The sequence below is a fragment of the Serinus canaria genome, chromosome Z (genome assembly GCF_022539315.1).
Source record: "Serinus canaria isolate serCan28SL12 chromosome Z, serCan2020, whole genome shotgun sequence".
Classification (NCBI taxonomy): domain Eukaryota; kingdom Metazoa; phylum Chordata; class Aves; order Passeriformes; family Fringillidae; genus Serinus; species Serinus canaria.
This window is the reverse complement of record NC_066343.1, coordinates 5,753,233-5,778,985: the sequence shown is the minus strand read 5'-3', so window position 1 is coordinate 5,778,985 and position 25,753 is coordinate 5,753,233. Positions and strand designations below refer to the sequence as shown.

At 37.7% G+C, this 25,753-nt stretch overlaps 1 protein-coding gene across 5 annotated transcripts in view; it reads right to left on the bottom strand.

The window, feature by feature from the left end:
• The window catches only part of APBA1 (amyloid beta precursor protein binding family A member 1), an 86,486-nt gene that overhangs the window by 56,301 nt on the left and 4,432 nt on the right, over positions 1–25,753 (bottom strand). Inside the window, exon 1 of one of the 5 annotated variants that reach the window (XM_050987030.1) lies at positions 21,291–21,533. The exons of the other annotated variants lie outside the window; for them this stretch is intronic. The gene's annotated coding sequence lies outside the window, so the exon portion shown is untranslated. Of the gene's footprint in view, positions 1–21,290; positions 21,534–25,753 lie in introns of those variants that run through there. 5 annotated transcript variants of the gene reach the window in all.

Sequence of the window (25,753 nt, the reverse complement as noted above, 5' to 3'; positions counted from 1 at the left end):
AGGAAAATAAGCAAGAGAGAGTTTGCTGGTTCCCCACAACAGCAGGACAGCAGCACCTGAGTGACTACAAAAGAGAGCAGCCAAAGGCTGCCAAGCAGCAATGCCATCTCCCTTGCCTCCCAGCCATGGCAACTGCCATCCCCACACATCTCCCTTGTCCCAGAGAGGCTGGCCTCTGTATCATCACAGTCCAGGTTTTCTTCACCTCAGCCTCATTTATGCATAATAGAAAATGAAGCTGTGGCTCTCTTTTCACCGTTTTTCCCGGAGGAATCTGAACTCCACAAAATAACAGACTTAAAGAAACATGCAGACAACCTGGCTTTGTTCTCACCTGTCCTCACCCCACAGATAACTCCTTTGGTCATACACTGGGCAATTCCTGCAATGCATGTACATGTGTGGGGGAAGGTGGGTCCCTTCTGTGAGAGCTCAGCTGGCAGCAGGGACAGCAGAAGTCCATGTCCGGACAAGACTTGCAGCACACACCAGCCGGTGCTGGGGCTTTGCCAACCACAGACCTAAGCATTTGGAGAGTGGTATTGAAGGACCATCTGCAAGCACATTAGCTTCCCTAGATTTCCTACCAAGCTGGGGGGGCTTGTTAGGTTTTTACCAATAAATCACACTTTTTACCATTTTGGTCCCAAGGCCTGCATTTCTCCTGTCACCTCACCAAAAGACCCTGCCCAGAGTCACAGGCAGTTGCAATGGTCTCCTCTGCCAAATCCCAAAATCCTCTACTCTGCAACCCCTAAGCAAATCTAGGGCTACCCAGAGCTCTTCAGCTGTCCCCTGCCATACCTGATTTAGGCTCTAAGCTTCACAGTACAAACACTTGTCAAATCTGAGTCATAATTTAAGAAGAAACTACCTCACTTTTCCCTCCTGAGCTGCAGCTGCTCTATCTGAGCTGTTGTGTCAAGATGGGGTGCAGGGCCTGCTCCAGGAAAGAAGAGGTAGAAGAGTCAGAAATGAAGGAGTAATGTTGAGCGTGAAAAAAGCTGAGGAAGCCTCAAGCAAGGAGAGTGGCTTTATATTATGTCCTTGTTTCTCACCATTCAACTCTATTCTAACTGGCAATACATTAATTTTCCCCAAATCAAACCTTTGCCCATGACAGCAACTGGAAATCCCCCTCTTTAGGTCAATTTACCAGCCTTTCCATATTATTTTCTTCCTAATATCCTGTTGAGGAGGAGGAGTGAGAGAGAGGCAGGGAGATGGCAGCCAGGCAAGGTCAATCTGCCACAAGTACAATGAAATAAAATAGTAATTATGAAAACAGTATTGACATATATTTAACTCACTTTCATTTAATGCAAATATGGGGGAAACTGACTTAACATTAGTAGATAAAAAGATTTACCCCAGGAGGGTTTGTGGTCATCTTTTTTCCCTTTGTCTCCCTGGGGCAGGTGCCATCTTGGAAGGGGTATTTCCACCATTTCAGGTTTTCCTTTGTTCTGGGAAGTTTGTGAGACTTAGCAATTCTGTATCACATGATTATTTACTGTAATTTTTTTTGCCTGTAGCAGTTTTGCTTGTTAGTAAATGCTACTTTTTGACTTTTATCAATCTACTTGTTTTTCCCCTAATAGGTGGAAAAGAACTGCTTGAAACTAAGGGGAGGTCATTTTAAAGTGGCCACCCCTTTAAATTGTCTTAAACCAAGACAGACACACATGTTGTTGGTCTTCTCAATCCTCCAACTGTCTTGGCACTGAAAAGCCCATTTTACAGACCAATCTCCAACAATAAATCAAAAAACCCTCTGAAATCACATTGCCTGGCTTATTATACAACAATAACATCGGCGATTTATATCCTCAAAATTCTTATCTACACTCTTTTCTATTTTACTTAGTGCTGTCTTAAATAAAATGTAAATGAAGAGCCCTTTGCTTAGACTTTGTAGACTTTCAGTTCTAATGACAGTTTCTGTCACAAGACACTCAAACATTAAGAGTGACTCCTTTCTACCGAATGTATGAATATGAAATAAGCAAAACCATTACGCCTTCAATAAATAATATATTCAAAAATAGCACAGACAAGCCACCACAGACTCTTGTGGTTCTTGCAAGTTTCATGATCACAGCTATGGAGGATACTTTGCATTTTTTAAAATGAAGTTTCTCTGCCTTTTTTTTAATGTAGCAGTGATCTTTACTATTCCCAAAATGCAGCATGATCTTTAGTACTCCCAAAATCTTTTAGAGCTGCTCTGCAGTACTTGTTACCTACAGCTGCCGTGGAGGACAAGGTATTACCTCAACAGATATAGAAAAACAAGTCTAATTCTACCTTAATAGAATTACAATGAAATCCAAAGTTAGAATTAACTTTCAGAATTCAAAATTAAATAATTTTGAGCCCACATTTATTTTATCCTTTTCTTCTACGAGATTTGCAATGTTTCATATCACTTAAGGAAACTGTTGAACTGTAATGCAGACATTACACTGTCCTAAAAATAGACACGATAGAGAATATAATACTACTAACAATACAATATATAATAATTAAATTATTAATTATAGCAGTTGTTACATTATTTATTATAATATTAATCCTTATATAATATTAATTTTATTTAATATATATTTATATAATTTAATGACTATAATAATGTAACACTTACTGCTTTTTACTGATTGGATTTTTAAAAAATAAACTGTATTACTGAGAACACCTGGCTGCATCACTAATAATATTACAGATATTATTTCTGTACCAAGAGGATAACACTGATAAAACTAACAGCTTAGTCTGATGCTAACACACTCACTACTGACTAAAAGTTTCTTGACATCCTCTAGAGTTAGGCAGAGAATTCCACGTAAGTCCAAAATCCCAGCTTTAGTTCTGCTTTTCTTGTCAGGAAAATCACACTATAGAAAATGCTAAGCTGCTGTGTGAATTCAACAATTCTCAGTTAAACTAAAATCAACAATTTCTCAGTTAAACTAAATAATGTATTATATCTGACTTGGGTCGTAAAAAATACCTTTTTTAAACAAACCAATTTACAGTTTGAAAAGGCCAACTAGTTTATTAACAATTATTTCCATGTAAGTTGTTAGGAGATAACTGGAGTGTCTTTTCATTAACAGGATAAGGAATCACTGCTGCAACTTGCAAATCATTGATATATTCATGGAACTGGAATAAACTAACAACTTCCTTGACTAAAATGGCTCTTATTCCAATATGTGGTATCTGGTCCACTGAGGTTAAGTCAGTACACTAAATTTTCAGAAATAATGTTACACAGTTTGCCAGGGGAAATCAGCTTCCCCTTCAAATCTATTCCTAAATAGTTCAATGATTCTGCATTTCATTAAATAACAAAAGGGAATTATTTTGTGATTATGCATTAATTCAGAAAAAGGAAAATCAAGAAACAGATCCAACAAACCAAAGCACTTTCTAAAAGCTTCAGCTGGTAAAATATAGTTACCAGCACACCTCAGAGTAGCATGTCAGTAACTCTTGCTCTTACAGATCCAGGCACAGGATTCTGTCTGCAAATGTATCATTACAGAAATGAGTCTCAAGCCTCTGCAACCCAAGCAGATGAACAAAAAAAGAAAAGAAAAGAAAAAAAAGCAGAAAAAAAACCCCAACCAAAAAGCCACAGGAACCACCCAATTAGATCTACATTCATCCCTACCCTTGCATGTTGGCAATTTGCAGATTCCACATAATTTCCTAGCAAATTGAATAGAAGGACTTCAGTAAGAAATGGATGGTGTGTGAAGGAAATGTTAAGAAGTGAATGCAGAGTCTACTCCCTCCCTTACAATAGCTTAGGCCCTAGTAAGGATCCATGACAGCCCACAGCGAAAGCGTGAAAAACAGAGTATCCTGCTGCTCTGGCATGTGCTCCAGCACACACTAAGAACACCGTCATGAAGAATTGGATATAGGTAGAGATCTAAAAGAGAAAAATCCTCTGCAGTAATTGAAAAATGTAAACCAAATCCATGCATGCTATGATGGTAATAATGCACGAATTTTCAACGGCCAAGCCATGCAGTCTAAAGCAATCCTGTTGATAATACTGCATAAGGCTTAGGTTGCTCACAGAACAATATAAATTATGAAATCTGAGTATGGATGTAGCAAAACTGGGACCAATGACAAAAAGGCAATTATGAGGTGGCTGTTTTCTTCTGAAAAGTTTTGGCAGAAACAAGGAGGTATAAGGTGAATGAAAGGCTCAGCTCCAACTCGGAAAAAAACAGAGACTAATCTAGCAAGTAAAGAAAAAAATGTCAAATTAAGGGGAGAAAATGGAAGGTAGGTCTTCCACCGGCAACTGTGTGGATGCCTCTAGATGGTAGTCATGATGACATGTGGATTTAAGTCCACAAGGAGGATGGGAGAAACCCTTTGGATTAAATGCTGGACTCTTAATCAGGTTTTTGTTCTTAACATTGTCTATCCAAATTTTAATGGGTTTTGGGGGTTGGGAGGAGGAGCGTACCTGTGGAGGCAAGAAATGGATTTACACCTCTGAACACAGAAAACTGTAATTTAGAAGTAATTGCATATGCGATTCCTCAAAATCTGCACTCTGTATCATTATAGAACTGTAACCTGTATACTTGATTCCACAGATTATAGATTATTTTGCATAGACTACTTGGCTGTTCTATCTGTTTACTCTTTGAGTGTTCATTAATCAATAAATATCTTAATAGCACGCACCAGATAAGTCTGAAGTCTCCATTCTGAAGAAGGGAGTGTCAAATCTTGGCAGCAACAGAACACTATTCACACAACAATTCTACTACTGTTCTTCTACTACATATGAGTGAGGCTGTGTGAAAAAATCCAAGGGTCATAAAGCAGCAGTAGCCTCACTTTCCTCAGATTGGCCAGTCCAATGGGACCTATTTTTCTCTAACAATGTAGTATTAAACCAAACAAACCTAATACACAGGCAGTGCACTGCTCTCTTACCAAGATAAATCAAAATCAGATTGACTCATATTACGATGGATTAAAAACTATTAAGTAAAAAACATACTAAAAAGTAGGGAGCAATGTAAGAATCTCATTTTCTCCATTAAGACTAAAAAATAAATAAGTAGCTGCAATGCTTAAGTGATTTCTATTATAAAGTTTGTGCCACTGCTTCAAGTTTGTAAAGTTTTGATTGTTTTCATAATAAGGTAGTAAAAACAAGACTATAGATGGCAGACAGAAATTCTAGATTTCTATCTAATTGTTTCCTTCCTGACAGTGGACAAATCACATAAAAATCTCTCCTTTAGTGCAAAGAGCATGACTCAGAAACTTACCAGGCTACTAGACTGAAATGAAAATTAATAAGTGCTTATCTATAGTAAATTCTGAAAATGAAAAGGACAATTTGAATCAGCAAGGAATTCTAAAACAACACAGGACTGGCAACATGAAATACAGTGGGAAGAGGAAGAGACAGTTCTTTGAAATATAGTTTCTTTAAGCATAGGGAACAGTTACTCTCTATTTCCTTCATCTATTTTATTTTTGTAGCAGTGGAAAAAAAAAACTTAAAACAAGGTCAGTCTCCTTAAAACACTGAATTTATAAATACAGAAACTATGTCATCCTGAAACAGATCTCCTGAAGATAACAAGCTGGGAGAATTTCTGAGAAATGTGTACTTAGTAAATAAATGCACACAACAGCAGTAACTAAATTAAACACATCTCTCAAGCATGTTTATTATATGTGATGTGAATTTTTCATTTTGAGTTAAATCAGGCACACTGCAGCAGACAGATTTAAGTATATATAGATTATTTATATAACTATAAAATGCATTATTAAATACTCAGCACCCTAAGGAAATGCAGGAAGTTAGGAATAGAATTTTTTGTCTTTAAATCAAGCTGGGTAGCACTTGAAATAAGGTATGCTTGTAAAATGTCACTAATGGAGGGAGTGAGTTGAGTTACTCTTTGTGATGCAAGACCAAAATGTCCTCCAAGTATTAAATAGTTGGTGGCCAAGCTGAGCAATGCACTTCTATGTTTAAAATTGATGCTAAGTTTTTCAGTAAAAGTAAAGAAATTCTCAGTTTGTATGTTTAGGACTGCTTGGGCAGTTCTATTTGCTGCAGTCTTGCTGAAGCAAATGGGCATCAGGAAAACGTCATGTTCCTTGTAAATCTTTCTACATATTACAGGAAGCACATTGAATGGCAGAGGTCAATCCAGCAGTTTCACAGTCCAGTTGTTCCACTCACTGCAGGACAGATCCAGACTCTTTTGAGAAGGATCACAGACCAAAACACAGACTGGTACCTTTAATCCATGTATTCTGTTAATCTAATCTTGGAACTACTTTGCAAGGAAAACTTGCAGGGGCTTCAACAAGAACTCCAGGAGTGGCCACAGGCTTTCCCATCTGCTATAAAATCTTTAATATCCCAGTTCTTTTTTCTTCAAATAAATGCTTGAAAATTTTACTTGAAAGTGGCAAATCCTTCTTCTGTTAGAATTCAAAATTGGCATTTTATTAAGTCCACTCAACTCAGCAGAGTGGGATACCAGTAGGAAAGGCTGAAAAACTTCCACACATAAGTTTTGCATTAACAATGCCATCTAGAAACTCATTAAAAAAGACAACATAGTTTTTTATGTATAGGATTAAAAAAAAGCCAACAATCACAGAGACACTGGCCTCAAAAAAATGGCTAAATTCAACTTTGTTGAATTTTACCAGAGATTACAATTATCTGCTCTAAGTAAATTATTTTCTTATTCCATAGACAGCTGGGGAGGAAAGCTTCCAGGAGAGTTTGCTCCTGGAAAAAAGGATCAGATCTGTCCCTCCAAACAGTTATCACAGAAATCAGTCCCAGCTTCTCAACAGCCATGTAACCCCAAGGGACTGACCTTTGGTGGAACCATAACAGGAGCATACCAGTTGGCTTCCTGAAACACAGACTGCTATTTCATAAGGCAAACTTGCACACTGTCTCCAGAGATGGCACATGATCCAAGGTACAAACAACAAGCTGTCATGCACACATCTGCTTTCTCAGTAGACAGGCCCAGATCTGAATGCAGATGCAGATATGAAATACACCTTATATTTCAACTATTAAGGACAAAAAGCTGCTGCCACACTGGCAGGTAGCATAACCAAAGTGTACAGACAATCATGATGTCTGGGAAAGTCCATTCATTTCACATTTCTCAAAGGTGGCCGAGTGACAATATCATCATATTACTCAATCTACAAACTCCCCAGCGACATCAGCGTGCAAGTGGACCCTGCAGCCCACGCTACAAACATGTTTACATGGAGGGATCTGCTCCTGTAGTCCTTCCTTTTATCAAGACTCCAACACGCCATGAACCTTACATTCCACGGCATCTAGGTCTACACAAGACAAATACAAAAAGAGGCAAAAATGAGCTGGGGGTTTTTCAGCTAATTTTAAGTGCACCTTCACAACACATTTTTCACAGGTGTCCTGTGGAGAGTCAGAAGGTACTTTAATAGGAGGGGTTTAGTCTGAAATACTTCAGTGTGAAGCAGCTTAGATACAGCACTGTGAAAAATGCTGTGAAAGTTCCTTGTTTTCTCCTCTTTGTCTCTCACATCAAAAATACACTGAGAACTATTTTTCTGAATGCAATGTTTTACCATTCTGTTCTGTATTTTATGCATCAATTCATCATTGAACACAAAACCCCAAAGGATCAAAATTAAAATTTCAGATAACAGTTACTAGGCAAGAGAAGTACAGAATTTGCAAAAGAATTAATAAAACCTATAAGGACCCATAAGGGCAGGATCATGGTAAAAATACAACTCAGAGGAACGAAATACCTACTTGCACAGATTTCATTATTTTGGCTTGTTTCCTGCATATTTTAAAATACCTCTGATACCCTCTAGACCACTGCATCTTGGAATCTACTGCTTAAGAATTAGGCATCAGTTTTAAATGCTGTATGCACATCTTCATGGACAAGGGCAGAGAATACACTCTGCTACATGTTAGTCAAAGGGAAATAGCTACATATATTCAGCACTGAAGGCTCTATCAGTCTGTGTAACACAAGTATTGAACAAGAATAATTTCTGATTACTTCTTTTTAGCACTCGTTTACTTTGTGCTATTTAACATGTTATTGTTTTGCTTTTGTACTCTAAAAGAAACTTCCAATTTGAAACCTTTCATAAGTTTAACTACACTGTTCCATCTAAAAGCCCTACAAACATTGCACTGCACCAGGCAGCCAGCTGTGCCAAGGTACAATCTAGATGGAAATTCAACAAACAGAAATGCTGAGACAGAAGTTAGCCATTTGTTTATACTGAGACCCCCTGTTATACTACAGAAAGGCAGAGTGCAAGAATCAGAGCAGAATGGATTTGTGTATTGTATTAGTACCTAACATGCCACAGTTCACTCCCCCTGCATGAGCAATTTCCATTTCTGTTCTCTTAGGCCCAGCATGCTATTTCTGACATGAATCAAATTATATTGCTATTCTCAATTACTTAGATATAGGGCAGTATTTTGCACCAAACCAATCTCCATCAAATTTCTTCACTTCCTCTGGGAATTATGTTGGACATTATCCCTAATGTAGAATGACTCAGTAAGCAGAAAGAGAGAGCAGAGCTCATTTTAGAGACAAACACTCAGGAAAACTGAGCAATGGTAACATCAGCCTGCAGAACTTGTTACTGAAGGCTTGAGTTGTGGCTTTGACTTTGTTAATTTGCAAACACCTACTCTCCTTTTTAAATTGCATCACAGAACTTGCATTCAAAGAGAAAAAAAAAGTGAAGTGGCAGGAAAGAATCCATTATCAGAGCTCACAGTGTAAATGTGTTCTAAACCAATTCATCCTCCATCATAAGTCAAAGATTCTTGGACTATCAACCACAGAGGATGCATGTCAGGTGAAAATACTTAACATGCATAGGCAACCACAGAGGCTTCAGATTCTGACAGAGAGAAGATCAGTCGATCTGAGCTTTCTGGGATTTCACATCTACTTGAAAAGAAAGACAGCCATACTCCTTCCACTTCCCCTACATTACCTGTGTAGAGTGTGCTCAGATGTGTTGCAGCTAGCATTCAATACAGAATTAATACAAGTTAACATGTTTAAATCACCAGTTAACAAGCAGCCATTACATTGTGTTTACAGTCCTCCCTTAAAACCACAAACTGTAAACAGACCCCCTTTACACATACCTGCTGGGTATGTCACAACATTTTAGCTCAACATCTAAATTACATATTGGAAGTCAACGGTTACAACTTTGACAAAGCCATTGGTATCTTCTATATGGTTCTTCTTTTATCTGCTACAGATTACATATGATATCTAATCAGCAAAAATGGAAAAATAATGGATGGGGTAAAGAACTATAAAGTTGGTCATAAAAATAACTATATGAGTATTATGAAGGAGACACTTTTTTCTGTGAACACTTGGGATTAACATTTCATGACTTAAAACAATTCTACTGCTCAGATAACTCAAAAGAAACTCAAATCCCTATGTCTGGCTAGTCTTTGTTTTCTAAACCATCTTCTATTACTACTAAACCAAAATTAATTCTAACATCTGAAGAAATTCTGATCAGGGAAGAAATAGAACCAAATAATCATATGCTGAATTAGAAGAGACCCACCAGAATCATAAGGTCCAACTCCTGGCCCCACACAGGTCACCCCCAAGAGTCACACCATGTGCCTGGGACCATTGCCCAAATGCTTCTGGAACTCTGTCAAGCTCGATGCTGTGACCATGGGGAGCCTGTTCCACCAGGGCAGAGCAGAGCAGGACAATCCCCTCCCTTGTCTGGCTGGTGGTGCTGTGCTTAATGCCCCCACAGGGCACAGGTGACCCTCACAATCTACAGTGGGTCCAGAGCTACATGAACATTGTTGGTCCAACACACACAACTGCTTTGGCAACTGCCAAGTTCAGTTTGTGTTCTTTTCAGAGGAGAAAGTCAATATATTTTCCCATATTCTCATCAGCAGTTTCATAAAAAATGAACAGTTTTATTTACTTTTGTGGTCTCTTCTTCCAAAATGGTCTGGAACTAACCAGCAAGAATAGTGCTTGGAGAACAAAAAAGGAACACTTTACAAAAAAAAAGGAGTTGGTTCCAAGTGGATTGAATTTACCCCCCTGCCTGCAAAACCAATCAAACGGCAGTTCTGTGACAGCATACCAACAACTCAGCAATCACTGAGTCATATCTTGAGATGCCATCTGACATAACCATATAAATGTGCCTGTCCCTGAAGCATCAGTGATAACAATTACATTTTTGATATGTGTATTTATCCATGGCTACTTAGTGAGATTTGAGTGTTTCGGTATTTTTACTGCTGGCAGTTTTCCCAAGCTCTCATCAGACTCTTCACCATCTCAGTACCAGCTGGTTAGTTATACCCAGTCCTGCCAAACTAAGAACAGATTGCCTGCTGCCTCTTTTTTCACTTAAGATACTTTCAGTGCTCTGTACACACCATCCCTTCTTCAGCCTAAACAATCTCCAGTTAATTGTGGGGATTCCTTCTTCACTCAGTCTGTCCTCCAGAGACTTCCACGACCCTCCTTCAAACTTTCACCAGCTCTCTCCAGCACAGCATGCCAAACAGGATACACCATCTGAGCCCACACTGAGCACTTTACACCTCTCCTAAGGTTATAATCCTCTTCTCAGTACAGCACTTCCCTTCAGTAACAATACTTCACAGCCAACCCATCTTGCATTAGCTGCAATCCCTGCAGAGGTTTTGGCAGACCTGCTACTTATCCAGCTGCTCACTCCCCACAATTCCATGAACCTTGCTTTGGCATCTCCTGAGGGGCACCTCCTGTCCTCTCTGAATACTCACTGCAGTTGTTTTCTCCTTCACCCTGGTGGATCCCCTTCAAGACTGCTGCCTCACTACTCTAGTTTTCAAACCTTTGATGAAAATGTACTGTCAAAATCCTGAAAATACCACCTTGATGCAGGTTTCCACCTCAATAATGAGATTCCTCTCTGTGGATTGCATACTGTGTTTTACAGCTGTGATTACAATGAATCTCAAAGGAAATGCAACATGGAATCCACCCGGACTCTCCCCACTGCCACTCAAATTAATAAATAATTAAATAAATTTAGACCAGGGGATTATCAGGAAACTTTCTACAAAGTGAAGTAAAATATTAAATTTAAAATTTAAAAAAATTATCACCAAAAAAAAAGCTGATTCAACTCATAGTAAGAGGATACCTTTGCAGCTCACCTTTATCAGAGGAAAAAAAATTGAAAACATGTCCAAAAAAACCAATCATCAAAACAAATCACAGCCTTTGAACAATTCTCCCTCAGGAAGTGAAATTCAAAATGCAGAAGTCAACAGAATAATAAAATCATATATTGATAAAATAAAACACTATATTTAAAATTCTTTTAAAAATAAAACTAGAGTAACTCACTACAATTAGATTCATTCTACCATCTTTAATCTGCCTTTAATGGAAATCTCTTGATTGAGTCACGACAAAGAATACTTTGTATGTCAATTATCTGTCAATTCAGACAATAATATCCAAGACAGAAAACAAAATACAAAACAGAAACGAAAATGGAAAACCTTTCCATTAAGATGTGCTAATACATCCATTTTGATGGCCTAAATTCTTCTTTATCACAGGGAAAAGGCTATACATGAAATCAATCTACTGTCTTGAAAATTTATTTCCAACGGATGAGTTTTCCTCTCTAAAACCCATTATTTTCAATTATTTGCCATTACAGCAGCAGCCACACAATAGTGACAGTGATAGCAAGGATTCAAAATTGTTTCAAATATTTAGTGAAAAATGTCAGTAAAACAAAGAAAAAAGAAAAAAAAAAGAAAAAGGTCTTTTCAAAAAAAAAAAAAAAGGTCTGATTATAACAAAGTTCGGTATTTCTTTGGAAGTAACTGAAACTACTCTCTTGAGGAGCTCATTCACTTGTAAAAACATTGTTGGTGCAAATAAAAATACTACTATTAGCTGCATGACCTTTTTATGAAAGATGACTGCAGCTGCAAAATGACAAGTGCTGAAACTAAAAACTAAGGATTCTAATAATCTCCTTCAGTAATATTTTATTCAATTAATCATTACTTCAGTCTCAGATGCAAAGAAAAAAGGAAGTAAAAAAAGCAAAATTAAGTAACCATGGTCTGACATTTAGCTTATGGAGAATTATAAATAAATTGTTTTTAACATAAAAACATTTAAATTCTGTTTTTAGAAACATCATTGAAATTCTGTACTTCATATAGCACTGACTCTTTAAAGTTCTGTGGAGAATGCAAATACCAAATCACCAAAGCCATAAGAAAGAATGAACTTATAAAGCACAAACAGTAAAATTATTATCTGTTCATGAGCAGTTTTGTGCAGAGCCAACTATATATGTGAAGTATACATAATGTTTTTATTCAAGCTGATACCACTCAAAAAAAATGCTGGCACAATTAAATCTTCATTAAAGATGTAAGATGTTCTGTCCCTGAATTTCACTTACTGTTCACCACAAAGAAAACAAAGAGCCACTCAAGCTTGTAAGATTGTAAGATTACAACCTATAAATAACATTACACTGGAAAAAAACACCCTGTGACTAAAGAGGCTGGAAGGTAGGCTGTTTTGCTAATCCACAAACAATAGTTCTAAGTGATTAAACGTTTGTTTATTTCTTACACTTAACTTTTTTCACCACTGGCCAATTTTTAATTTATTTTAGAAGGCCTCAAAGATAATGGAATTTCTTAAAGTTTGAGAAGCAATCCCAGCAGGGTGAGGTCCAGCAGCAGCTAGCAGGCCAATCCACATATGGCACGACCAGGCCCACAGCTCAGCAGGTCTTGGCATAACCCTATCCTCACCCTCTTCTACCTCATGACCAACTTCCTGGCTTTCTAGGGAGATGTTTAGTAAGGATATGGGGAGTGGACAAGAAAGCAACAGACCAGTATAATAACAGTAGAATTATGAAATCCTTATGAATCTTAAAAAAATCAGGCTCCTTGTTTCTTTGTGTAATTTCTTATGAGTGTTCTGCAAAGCATTGGAGGAATCACAGACCCATGGCTATATGTAGTGCATCACACAGATACTCAATGCCAGCCTCCCTACATTTCACCAGTCCTGGCTTTGCATCAGAAAAATCTCTCAGATTCTCTCATGGAAGTTCTTTCCCGTAGCAGCACTTTTCTGTCTATACTGTGCTAGCCACCCTTGTGTCACGTTTCATAACTCCACTTTCACTCATCTCCAAACATAAACTAACTGTATTGTGAAAGGGAGTAGTCCAGACAGCCTACTGCCTTGAATTATTTAAGATACTGAAAAAGCTTTAGATTTTGAAACACCTGGGGCTGACACAGTTCTATACCAGTGTGGCAGGGATCAGAGGATGCCCCACCATCTCTTGCCAGGTGCTGATGCTAGGGCAAAGGAAGAGGCAGGCAACATGGTTACAGGTCATACATGGGAAGATACTTGGTTTGCCTGTTGAAATATATTCAACTGCAGCTCCATTTTATGAGATTCTATACAAATTTCTAAGTATCATACTACCCAAAAGTTCAGCTCCTTCCCTGTGTACAGAGTCCATTTATTTAGTAATCACTTTAATTAATGATCTTCCTGTTTGGCCTTACTCCAGAAGTGATTTCTTCTAAATTTTGCAACCTGCCTATTGAAATTTTCTGAGTTCTGACAAGACCATAAAGTAGGGGCAAGCTATGATAGAAAACAAAAGATAAAGCATAGGAGGAACTGAACAAGAGCACAACTCAAGTACAGAAATGCATCAGTGTCACTTCACTGAAAGACCATTTTCCCATTTACCTATTACTTCCCAGGAGAAGCTAAAAAGATAGCCAGAAAATAAGGTTGAATAGTGCCTTTTTCATCCTAAAAGAACACACAGGATTTTATTGCTGGCATTTGCATTAACCTATACATTCTGTCCCAGTGGACAAACCCTTGATGAATTCTGCACAAGGTAGTGCAGCATCATGATTCTTATCAGTGCCAAAAACACTGACTAAATTGTGTAGAAACTTAGAAGTAAACAAACAAAATAGTAATTAAAAGCTTTTGAAAGTTTCTGCATAATCTAAAAAATATGTCTATATTGTAAAGGACAGACAATTTAAAACACCTCAGCCATTTAAGTGGAAACTATTATATGACTGTTTTCAGGAAATTTTTTCAATCTATCTACATTCCCACAAAAATGATCTGGATAAGAACGATTTTTTTTTTTTTTTAATTCCCTCAAGCTTCATAAGCCTGAAGCAAACCTAATGTTCTCCACATTAGAGGAGAAATTTTAACTGCTCACAGTAAAAAAACACCTTATTAACAGAAAAATTGCCTTGAAACAGCTGCCCAGAGTCCAAATTTATGAACTTCTGCAGTTTTGGAGGGGTTCTGTTTGTGGTGCGTTTTGTTGGGTTGGCTCAACAAAAATTTGAAAAAACCATACATCAACCAAGCCATTCTGTTAGGACAGTGCATGCATAAGAAGAGTATGGTCTATAAGCAGCTCACAAGGGGGAGGAAGGATGTTATTTACACAGGTTTTTGGTTTTTTTTTTTTGAGAGCAACATTAAAAAAAAAGCAACAAAACAAACAGGAAAAAAACCAGAAGAGCAGAAATGTGGAATTTGTATGGCAAAATTTCTTTCAAATAGAATATGGGCATAGTCTCCAAGGTCCACAATCCCCTGTGCCACCTCAGCTCCAAGGTTTCCAAGTAAACCTTTGACAGTATAAGTAACAAGCATATGGATTACACAGCAAGGAGGGACCTCCAGTTTATTCTGAATAAAAGTAAATCCACAAAACTGAATACAGTTTTGTGCTAATGGCAGGATTAGAGCAAAGCTACAGAGGTTTAAATCAGATGCCTCTGAATTGTTTTCTCCTCATTAAAAACATTGCTTCTTCAAGATTCCTGGAGCAGGCAAAAATCACTATTTGGCACTTGGCTAGTTCTGCTAGAAGCAGATCAGGGAGACCTGATAAGTCAAAAAAATCTTTAAGACTCTTAGACATTTTTATTTCCTACTTTTTCAAATATCTGAAGATTTGCAATCCTGGAATCCCCAGGAAAAAAAAAATAATTTTGGTAAGATATAGCTAAGCTCAGAAAATATGCTGTTGATAATACCTTTCACTCCCACTAATTTCCACCTCAGAGATTTTGTATGTTGAGGCTCAAAAGCATTGCCTCAGCTATTATCCAGGACTTCCACAATGCCATGCTCAGCTAACCTATTCATACTTGGAAAAAGGCTTTACAGAGCTTTACTACAAGCTATTCAAGAGCAAGCAGTTAGTGAAAATGTAAACAGAAGCATGCAATGTAATAACTACTATCAAAATAAACTAAGTGCTACTTTAAATTAAAAAGGTCATCTCCCACACAGAGGATTATCAATTCATTACTTTTCTCCTTACTCTGTCAACACTGAAGTAGCAATGTCACCTCCATTGCTTTTTATTGTTGCTATACACAGAAAGAAGACAAAGAAAATGTATTTTTCAGGTATTTGTACTATTTTTCAAATAACACACACTCAAGTTAAACCTCTGCACAAGCTTTAGTGAATCTTACTAGAAGTCATAGAAGACTGTGAAATCCCTTAATAATAAGCTCCAGGCACCAGAAAGTTGTTTAATTAGATGTTCTGTATTTATTGAAAAGATAAAGCTAACGTTATTAGTGTGCTGTTTGAAGTCACAAACTCTGCACTCGAGCTGCCCAGCCATTTCACTGCTCTCTCAATGACTTCTGACCTAGGTTACATATGCAGCAACACATCAGCAACTTACTATCAAACTTTGAACCAAACCCAGAAGTTGAGAGCTCCTGGCGGATTATCTGGTGTGCCTTCCAACACCCCACACAGCACAGCAGAAGTAGAGCAGTCACAAACCACAGCTGGTAGGCAGGTCACCAGGACAGCAGGTAATTTCCCTGTTTCATTGAACAGGCTTCACATTAGAAATCAGAGCTGCAGCAGGTCTTCTGGGGCACCCCACCAGAGCCAGCAACCCACGTGGGCACACAGCTGTGGGGACCACACAACTTTCTGCATGTTACTTCTGCGTGATTCCAGTTTTAAAAGCAGATTAAAGTGATACAGATTTCAAAAGCAGGATGAAGATCTCAAAAATATAAAACTAACCAGTAACTGCTGTATACATGTTGTAAAAGGTGCTTTATTGAAAACTGTTGTTTTTCAGCTCTGACTCAAAATCCTCTTTGCAGGAAAAGCTAAGGGGTAAGGGAAGAAGAAACAAAATGTACAACCTCTTAGACTGCTCAATACTTGCAAGCAAAATACATCCAAGGAATTGACTAATTAAATTACATGCCATACATTGATTTCCTCAATTCTGAGTAGCACTGAACTCACACCACCAGTTTCATACAAGTGCAGTCACACAACGTGCAAGCAAAACTTCAGCACTCACTCAGTGGAGACAACCTTGGTGCCTGATTATTGTCTTTTGGTCTGCTGCAAGTTATGGTCATGCCACGGGCAGCACCGCCTGCTTTGTATGCTGAAGGTACTACAGTGATGGGTAACACAGAAAATTAAAGTCAGTATGATTACAACAATACAGAATCATGTTAGTAATTCTTCTACTACTAACAAACATTTCTACAATGTCAGATTTTAACAGCATAGGAAAAAAGATTTGGAGAGAAGCGACAATAAGAATCCTCAGGGTTACAGGGGCACTGCTTGAACCTCCTACAGGGAAGAAAAGAGAAATGTTCTGAAATAGCTCAAGGCATATTGCAAACAAAATATCTACTTCACCTTTTATAAAATAAAAATGTTTGCATACAAACACATAGCATCTTCTTTCGAAGCTGTGAGAGTCAAAGATACTTCAGCTAGAAACTTCATTCTCCCTGGAAAGAAAATCTAATAATCAGGAGCTAAAACAGTTTTGTTAAACTATATTAACTCCCAAATCCTATAAAGAATTTTCCAAACCTATTTCCTAGAAGCATTTCTGTTAATTCATCACTACTATTACAGTTACAACATTTATAATTATTTTTCTAACATTTTTAACTCTGAAACACCCATCTCTGTTTTAACACTTTCAAAAAAAATTAACTAACCCTCTTTCCATGTTAGCCATTATTTCATTGAGAGTGTTTGCCTAATTTTTACTATTTTTGTCTAAATTCTTTTTTTATCCACCATTTGATCGCACTCCCTCTGCCACTCACTGTGAATCCATCTGGTTCTTACACATGAAAGCTGATTTTTTTATAGGTTTTACTTCCCCTGTATTTTTGAAGGAGGAAAGGCAAGTGGCACGAATTGTAGTAGTAATGTGTGAAATTACATCAAAGATAGATCCATTGGTACAGGGGATCCTTGCTAAAAACATTCCAATCAGCTGCAGATGAATATAAAAAAATCACTGCAAATCATAACCATATGCAATTACACTACAGTCACCTGATCTTGCTTTGTAAGACCAAATAGATAAGGTACATTCCCAAACTCTACTTGAAAGATCACCCTAAAAAAGTTGACAAGTGAAAAAGCCATGGAATGCTGCTTCAAGGAAAAAACTTAAGTTCAAAATAATTTACCACATTATCAAATTGTTGTTCCCATGAAAAAAAAAAAATCAGAAAACTACATCTAGTGACAAAAAAAAAAAAAAAAAAAAAAAAAAAAAAAAAAAAAAAAAAAAAGAAAAGAAAAGAAAAGCTGCTTAAATCAGTTTCAAGGATAAATTCATCCTGGATTGTAAAAAGCAAGACTATGTGAAAATCCCTCTGAAAGAGGTTATTCAAGCTGAGGATTGCTCCCTACAGTGCTGAAGCCCTTGCACCACTGAGTATTCACTTCTCTGAACATGTATCTTCTCTCACTCCCTGGGATATTATTCTACAGTCTGGCAGACATCAGTGTTGAGATGTTTTTTTTCCAATGCTTAGTTCTTTCTCTATCTCACCATATCATTCACAGTTAAATCCTCCTCACCATACATAGCTTTGATTCAGACTGTTTCTACCAGGGTTCTTCATGGTTAGAAGGTAAGATTATTCCTCTTTATTAACAAAAACGAGATAACATTTTGTTCCTCAAATTATTAAGCATCATTCCTGCCCTTTGAACATCTTTGTGTTATGTGTACAAGACAAGCAACCTAAGTTGTAAAATGCACAAAACTTAGAGTTCAAAAGTTTTCAAGTGCATTTAAAGCAAAGAGCTTCAATAGCAAGACACACTTCAACACTAGAAACTTGCTATCAAGATTCTCATTACTCCTAAATCAATTCTTGTACTCCTTGTTCTCTCTCTTCAACAGTTAAAAAAATTTTCAGAGTGAAACTTTTCCCTACAAGAGACATTAAAAAACCTTGGACTTCTGTCATGCCTCAAATGTAAAGAATTGAAGGGGGAAAAAAAAAAAAATGAACCTTTTCCGATTTAGAAACAAAATGCCATTTTCACAGGGTAGACTAACTATCCAATTTCTGCCCAAAATTCCTGTAGTTCTTTCTTTAACAGGGTAAGGTTTACCAGGTAAAATGGAGAAAGAATCCAGGAATGCATTTGTTCCTAGAAAAATGAATAAACCAGCCAAATGCCCACCTAAAGCAGTGTAGAATCACAACAGCAACATTAACTTCATTTGCTGATCAGAGACACTGCAGAAGTACCAGGCACTTGATATGCAGACAAGAACAAGAGAAACTGTCCATGCCAGGCACAATGAGGTCTTCTGTTCCGGGAATTCACTAAGTACCTTAATCAGCAAGGCAGAAGAAAACCAAATGCCATCTTATTCATGTGCACAGAGATAGCATCCCAAAAATATATTTAGTATTAATCAAAAGAGGCAAATGTTAAACTGAGAAAAATTTCTTACTTTGACCATAAATTCACAAGGCCACAGAAAAAGGAAAGACTTTCCCTGAATCTGATATATCAGAGCGATGCATAATGGTCACCACCCACTACCAAGTCTTCAGTATTACGTAACAAAGATTTATTTAGATGCTCTAAGCCAGTGGCTCCAAATTGCAGACTGCCAAGCTGTTTCCATGTTCAGAATGGTCAAGCATCTGTCAATTTTTAAGCTCTAACATATTGCCACTAACCCTATCTATGACTGTCCAATAATTTTCAGTAGCTAAAGGTGGTGGTTTTTTCTAAAAAATATGTTTTTAGATTAAATGCAATTCTATCCCCAAACCTCCAACACAGGTTTATCAGATCCTTTTCAAAGGCTTTTTTCTAACCTTGATCCCTTGCATATAAAAATCCATCCCTATATTACATCGTTTTTTCTTGGGAAATACACCAGACATACCGTGAAGTCATGAACAGGACTACATTTAGAGCTAGAAGAATTAATCTCCTCAGGACAAAGGAGAACAAATAGAAAACATTAAGTTACTTACAAACCAGATACAAATGGGAGAGAAGAGAAAAAGAAGGATTACTAAATCTCTAACAAAAACAATTCAAAGGCATGTAAAATACAAAGTACCTACAGGAAAACTATTCACGTAAACACATCAGATGCAAAATACAGTATGTACATGAGATTGTGTTCCACTTGTCACAAGTGCCATGGAAATGGAGCTGAATGGTGACAATACTATGCCTTAGAAGGAGGAATGCAATTTTTGCATTCTACACTTAGGAACAGGAAAATACAATTATAACTAGCATAGAAGAAGCTTTCCTCTGAGGTACCTGGGTCTGAGATTGAAGAATCTGTGAACATAAAGATAATACTGGAAACAAAAAGGAAGGCACTGCTACCACCCTGAGTCCCAAAGTTAAAATTTCCAACAACACCACTGCCATCTCATAAAACATGTATCAAAATTGGTGTAGTTTCACTCCATGTTTGTTTCTGACACTTATATGCCTCCTCACAACTGAAAGTGTCAAAAATCTCATCAGTTCCCAATGTCAGTGCTCACTTGGTAGGCTATAACCATCAGCAAGAGCAGACTTGGGAGCCGCTACAAGAGAATTTTGAAACTACTGCCTGTGGGGCAAGCCCATCACAGCTGATGAGCAACAGAACAAAAGCCTAGACTTCTAATGCTTTAGTCTCTCCTTAGCAGAAAATAGCTTCCAGATTTACAGCCCGGAAGCTTAACATGTTGGTCAGTACATCTTCTCTTCAGGCAGGGCTGCAGCCAGAAGATTTGCTCTTTGGATAATGAAAGCATGTCAGAGACCTCTTGGGAGATTCCTTCCTCTTCATTAAAAAAAGTTCCTATTTAATAAATGTTGTTTTAAAACAGCTGTGGTCATTGGTTCTTCAAGTGTCCTCAAAATATTCATTTAACAAACAAGTGTGCAAGAATAAACAGACTTCAGAAATTACAGCAATCTGAATATATAATTCAGGCACAACAGCAGGTGCTTTCTACACTGTATGCTAAGTCCTTGTTACACATTTGGCATTGCCTTGGTTACAGCAAGTAACAATGCACCAACAGGCTGTGTCATCAAAATGCACCAGATGGATGCTCCACTTACACAAATCTCTTCCCTTCCCCACTCCTCTCCTCCAAATAGGATGTAACTTTTAAGAGCAGGGACAGGCATCAACATGGAAAACCTACGATGACAATCACTTCCCTGCCAAAGTGTAATCACTGTACTTAACTTTAGTCAAAAATAATGCTAAAATTTGGACTTGATCACAAAAGCTACAGTGCCTGCAAGACTTCAGGAAGTTTGACCAGGTGAACATGAACTACACACAACTGAAAGTCTCAGTCAAGTCTCTCTTTTTTTTTTTTTTTTTTTCCTAAATAATCTGCTTCTGTTGACAGCCTCAAGCTCCCTGGACACTGCCAGAAAAGGTGACTGATATACTGCCAGAAAAGGTGACTGATATTTTTTGCACTTTCAACATTCCAATTTGTCTTCCTAGAGTGGGGGGGAATCAACCAGACTCCTCTGTTTCCCACATTTTCCCTAGTATGAACTCACATTTGCTACTGATTGATGTCCAAGCAGACCAGACATAACAGGGCAAGGCCTCTTCCTCATTGGGTGGCACCAGTGGAAAACAGGTAGTTTTCCATGAGGCTGCAGAACAGACTGCTACTTCACACTGAGCAACTTTTCTCTGAAACCACAGTCCTCCTTCCTAAAACCCCCAGTATTGCAGGCTGTTCAAAATAAATGAAAATAATTATAGGTAACCTCACAGCACAATACCTCACATTTCAAAGATGTTTTGTCTTTGCACTGGCAACAATGTCTTCCCATCTGAGCATGAACGGCCACAGGTGGCAGGTGAAGACCAGTGAAACCTGCCCGAAGGAGTGAGTTTTATCTGGACTGCACCCACTGCTCCGTACCTCACTACACCTGAAAAGTTAACACAGACAAGGAGGTCACCAAGGTTTGTACACTACTACAACATAGCAATTGTGTGAGATATTGCAAAAATCCATGAAGCCACAGGATTCCTGTCGTACACTGGAGAGAGGGACTCTTCAACAGGAAGAGAAAATAAAGTAACTATGGATTTGCACATGATTGGAGGAGGTTAGTCTTGAAGGTAGGAGGCATGTGCCTGATTTTTTGATACACTGAGCATAATAACACAGACACAGAATATTATAAAAACAGAAGAGCAGGGCTTTTTGTGTACTATCCGTCAGTCTTTGCAGTTCATATGATTACTAAAATTTCTGATTGGAATTTGGAATTATTTAAACTGACTGAAAAAAATATGGTCCTCTTCCTTCCATCACAAGAAACTCTGAATTAGTCAGATCCTGTGACTATCCCATCCTGTGAATCCCTTCCTGGTAATTTCACCCTCTGGTTTTCAGGTATAAAACACCTACAGAACTATACATAACCCTTAAAAGAAGTGTTTCAAATGGCCAATGGCCCTAAAATTACTGTTTCACACACTGCTATTTGAAAAAAGGTTATTGGGCAAGCAGCTAAAACACTTTCTTTCACATACAAATGAAGTCTGCTTCTTAATGTAAAAAAGGAGCTCTTACCTTACTGTTCATGCTATTGTGCTATCAGATCATACCTGGTATACATATATGAACTTGCACTACAGTACCTGTGGATGCCACTGCTTACAAGATCATAACACAGATTTAATACTGAAGATCAAAATTGAGTTGTGAATGGTCCAGGCTTCAACAGTTACATACTAGAAGGAAAAAAAAAAGTATTTGAACGTCTAGTCATTATCTTCATGGATAAAGTGGCTGAAGAAAAGGTATGTTCAATAAAATATGATTTTACACACCAGAAATGTGACATATAAAAATTGTCTTTGCTCCATGCACAAAAAGGTTGTTCACTCTACTTTTAATTCCTAGAGAATCACCAAAAGTTAATCAGTTTCAAAGTAGGGACCTTTCTACTTTTCTGAAAATCTTCTGTATGAATGTTAACTATATACAAGCTGCAATTGTGCTTCTAGTATTTAGCTTTCACACAACTATATTTCCATGCTGACATTCATCTTAAACTCCTCCTACTTACTATCAGGAGGCAATTTATCCTGAGAGGAGTCTGATAGGGAAGCAGATCTCCTTTAGGAAATGCTAAATGCCATTGTCCTTGGTCAATGATAGCTAACAATGGGACACCAGTGACACAGGCACTGTCACACCCAGAGCAATGGAAGACATCAGCTGATGCTCCATGTCACCTGGATAACCAATATCACCCAAAGAGTCATCCAACACATTACTGAGAATACTTTATAGCTAAAAAAAACAATTACACAGACACACATATCCTAAACAATATATTCTTCTCTTTCCAGCTTACTTACTTGGCCTTGACACAAAAAATTTTTGTTTAAAAAGCTGGGTTATTTTGACTTCAAATCCAGAAATAACCAAGTCTGTAGCTAACAAGAAATACTAGTTTTTTTCTTTAAATAGTGTAGTTTGATTTTAATCCAAAATATGTTTGAAGTATTGTTGATCAAAGCATTAAGTCTGTGTTATTCTTAAATATAAATGTTTCATGTAGCTTTTAAATTTGCCTTCAAAAGCAGCTTAACCAAAGCTGAATTAAAGACTGCATGTCTTTACAGTTTACCGAGATAAAGAAACAGAAAGATATGTAAGGATGTGTTAAGTCTACACTCAGCTTCAACTGCAACTAGAATCAGTGTGGGCCAAAGGGTGAAAACACAATGTATTAGAACTGCCTGACTTGGACATGACTTTAAACTAGGGCTAAGCAGTCAGACTAACCATCAGGAAGCTGCAGGTAAAAGCCTAAAGCCTGGATGCTGAAGCTAATACAGAGTCAATACAATAAGTACAGCGCTGTCCCCTCGGGCTAATGCCCATCTCCCCACCAAGAAGGCATCAAGCTCAAACATCTCCTTCCCATGTGCCTTGCATCCTGGTCCTACACGAGGAAGATTTTGAGGACTTTGGGATTTTCTCATTGTTAAAAAATAAAATTAAGATGCCAAAATCTGAATGATGCTGTGGCAGTCTCATAAGTGGATTACATTAATCATTTATCAACAAGGAATGATTATTCTTAAGCAAGAGCAGAACCCTGAGTTCATCCTTATTTATCACTCTGGGACAAAAGGTATAACAGCTGTGAATATCAGAAATACACACCAAGTTTGGGGAAAGGTTATGTAAAATGTCCACTAAAAATGCAACGGAATTAGAAAGCTAAAGGCTGGTTTTGCACTGACTCCTATTTAATACAAATTTCTGTCATCTCACCATAGCCTTCTTAGTGGGAGAGATTTTCTCATTAAGTTAAATGTGACTGCATTGCACATACACACTAGGAATGCTGCTTAATAAATCTTCCATTTCTTAAAAACAGTGCTCTAATTTTGAAACCGCTGCAAAATAAATTCACACCAAGAACATAATTTTCTAAACTACAGGGCAATAATCTTCTCCATCTTGACTATCTTAAAAATCCAACTAAAAAAAATAAATTTCAGCTCATTTAACTGGCTAATACAGCAAATACACCTGTATTTCAGTGCTTTACTAAGGGGAATGGCAGTAGTAAGAAGGATATAAAAACCAGCACTCAACAGGAGGAGATCACCATTACCCTGACATGGTACATGCCCTCCTCCCAACACTCCCACTGCCCCAAATGCCAGCAGCAAAGCAAGCAACTTTCTGCAGGGCAGCTTGTTCAGCAGAGGATGAGGAGGGCAGGCGGGAGGAAGGCTCTGTCCAGCAGTCATATCCCATCCCACCAGGACTCTAGCAAAACCTGCTGCACGAGCTGGTGGTGGATACCCATGAGATACACCATCCTCAGAGCTTCCTGCCCTGGTTAAGCCAAGAGTTACAAACATGGCATGTGCAGCCCTTGTCTCAGTCACTTAGTTTGAGCAGAGCTTAGATCAGATGGCACTCAGGGATCCTTTCCAATTCAAATTACTCCGTGACCATAAAAAAGCTGGTGTGAGAAAGCTGTTAAGGAAGGAGAAGAGAAAAAACCTCAGCTCCCCACGCACACCATACAAAAACATACCAACCACCTCTTCCAACAGTGGAGGCAGTAGCCACCCTCCTAACATTTAACTGGGATGGAAATACATAAAATCCCCACTGGTTTTACCTCGTTTTGGGATTTGAAGTGTTAATTAAAGCATTCTGCTGATGTTAGCCTGCATAAAACCTGGAGCAAGAGCTTTTACTCCATGCTTCGTTACCTGACTCTGGTGAGAGCTTTTTTTTTAAGAGAGCTCTCAGCTCTTTTAAAAATGTTTTTCCCAATTTAATTTTATTTACTCTAAAGAGCTACATTTGAGACTTCCAAGGCACCAAGATTTCCAACATGATCAAAGCCCCATCAGAATAGACACCACAAAAATACATGGTAACAAACACTAAGACTGTTAGCATGAACTGCAACTTGCATATCAGAATAAATAAATAAAATTGCAAAAATCCACAAATAAAACTTAAGCATATATTAGGAAAACCAATCACAGTCACAGTCATGTATGTTTAAAATCTTTCATTATGTTCCTTCTTTTTTTCCTCCTTCCTTTTACCCCTACCATAAGTTCTTGTCCACCCAAGTTTTGAGAAAGCATGTTTATTTAAGAAAACTCAAATCAGAACAACCACAACAAGAATAATCAGAAATCTACCGTCTTATGTACAGAAGTGAAAATTCTTGCAGAGAAATAAAAATATTTAATCAAATCAATATAATACACCAAACCAATAAATACTAGATATTGAACAAATACCTTAACCACCTACATAAAGAAAGGCATTTCTCACTCTGACATGCATCCCCAAAATAGAAAAAATAAGGCAAAAGTGAGTCCGTGTAGGGCAGTAACTCAAATGATCTTTGCCAAAATGGGCAAGTTTTGTATCCTCCATGGCTCTGCTGTTCTAGTGTTTTTCTGACCTGCGTTCAACTTTTGAGTTCAGAGTTTGTAAATTACATTGAGCAGGCATGTTCCTGATATACAAAAAAGGTCCAGAAGAGTTTATTTAGTTGAATAAAGAAACTACAACTAAAAGGATTCACCCTAAATTCCAGGGATGTGTTGTTCAGTTGTCACTAACTCGCAGACTTTAAATGAAATCTCACTCCCTACAATTATATTTTTTCAGATGGGTGACAAGGTGGTCATTTTCTTAAGGAAAGTAGCATTTGTGGAAGTGTTCATAGAA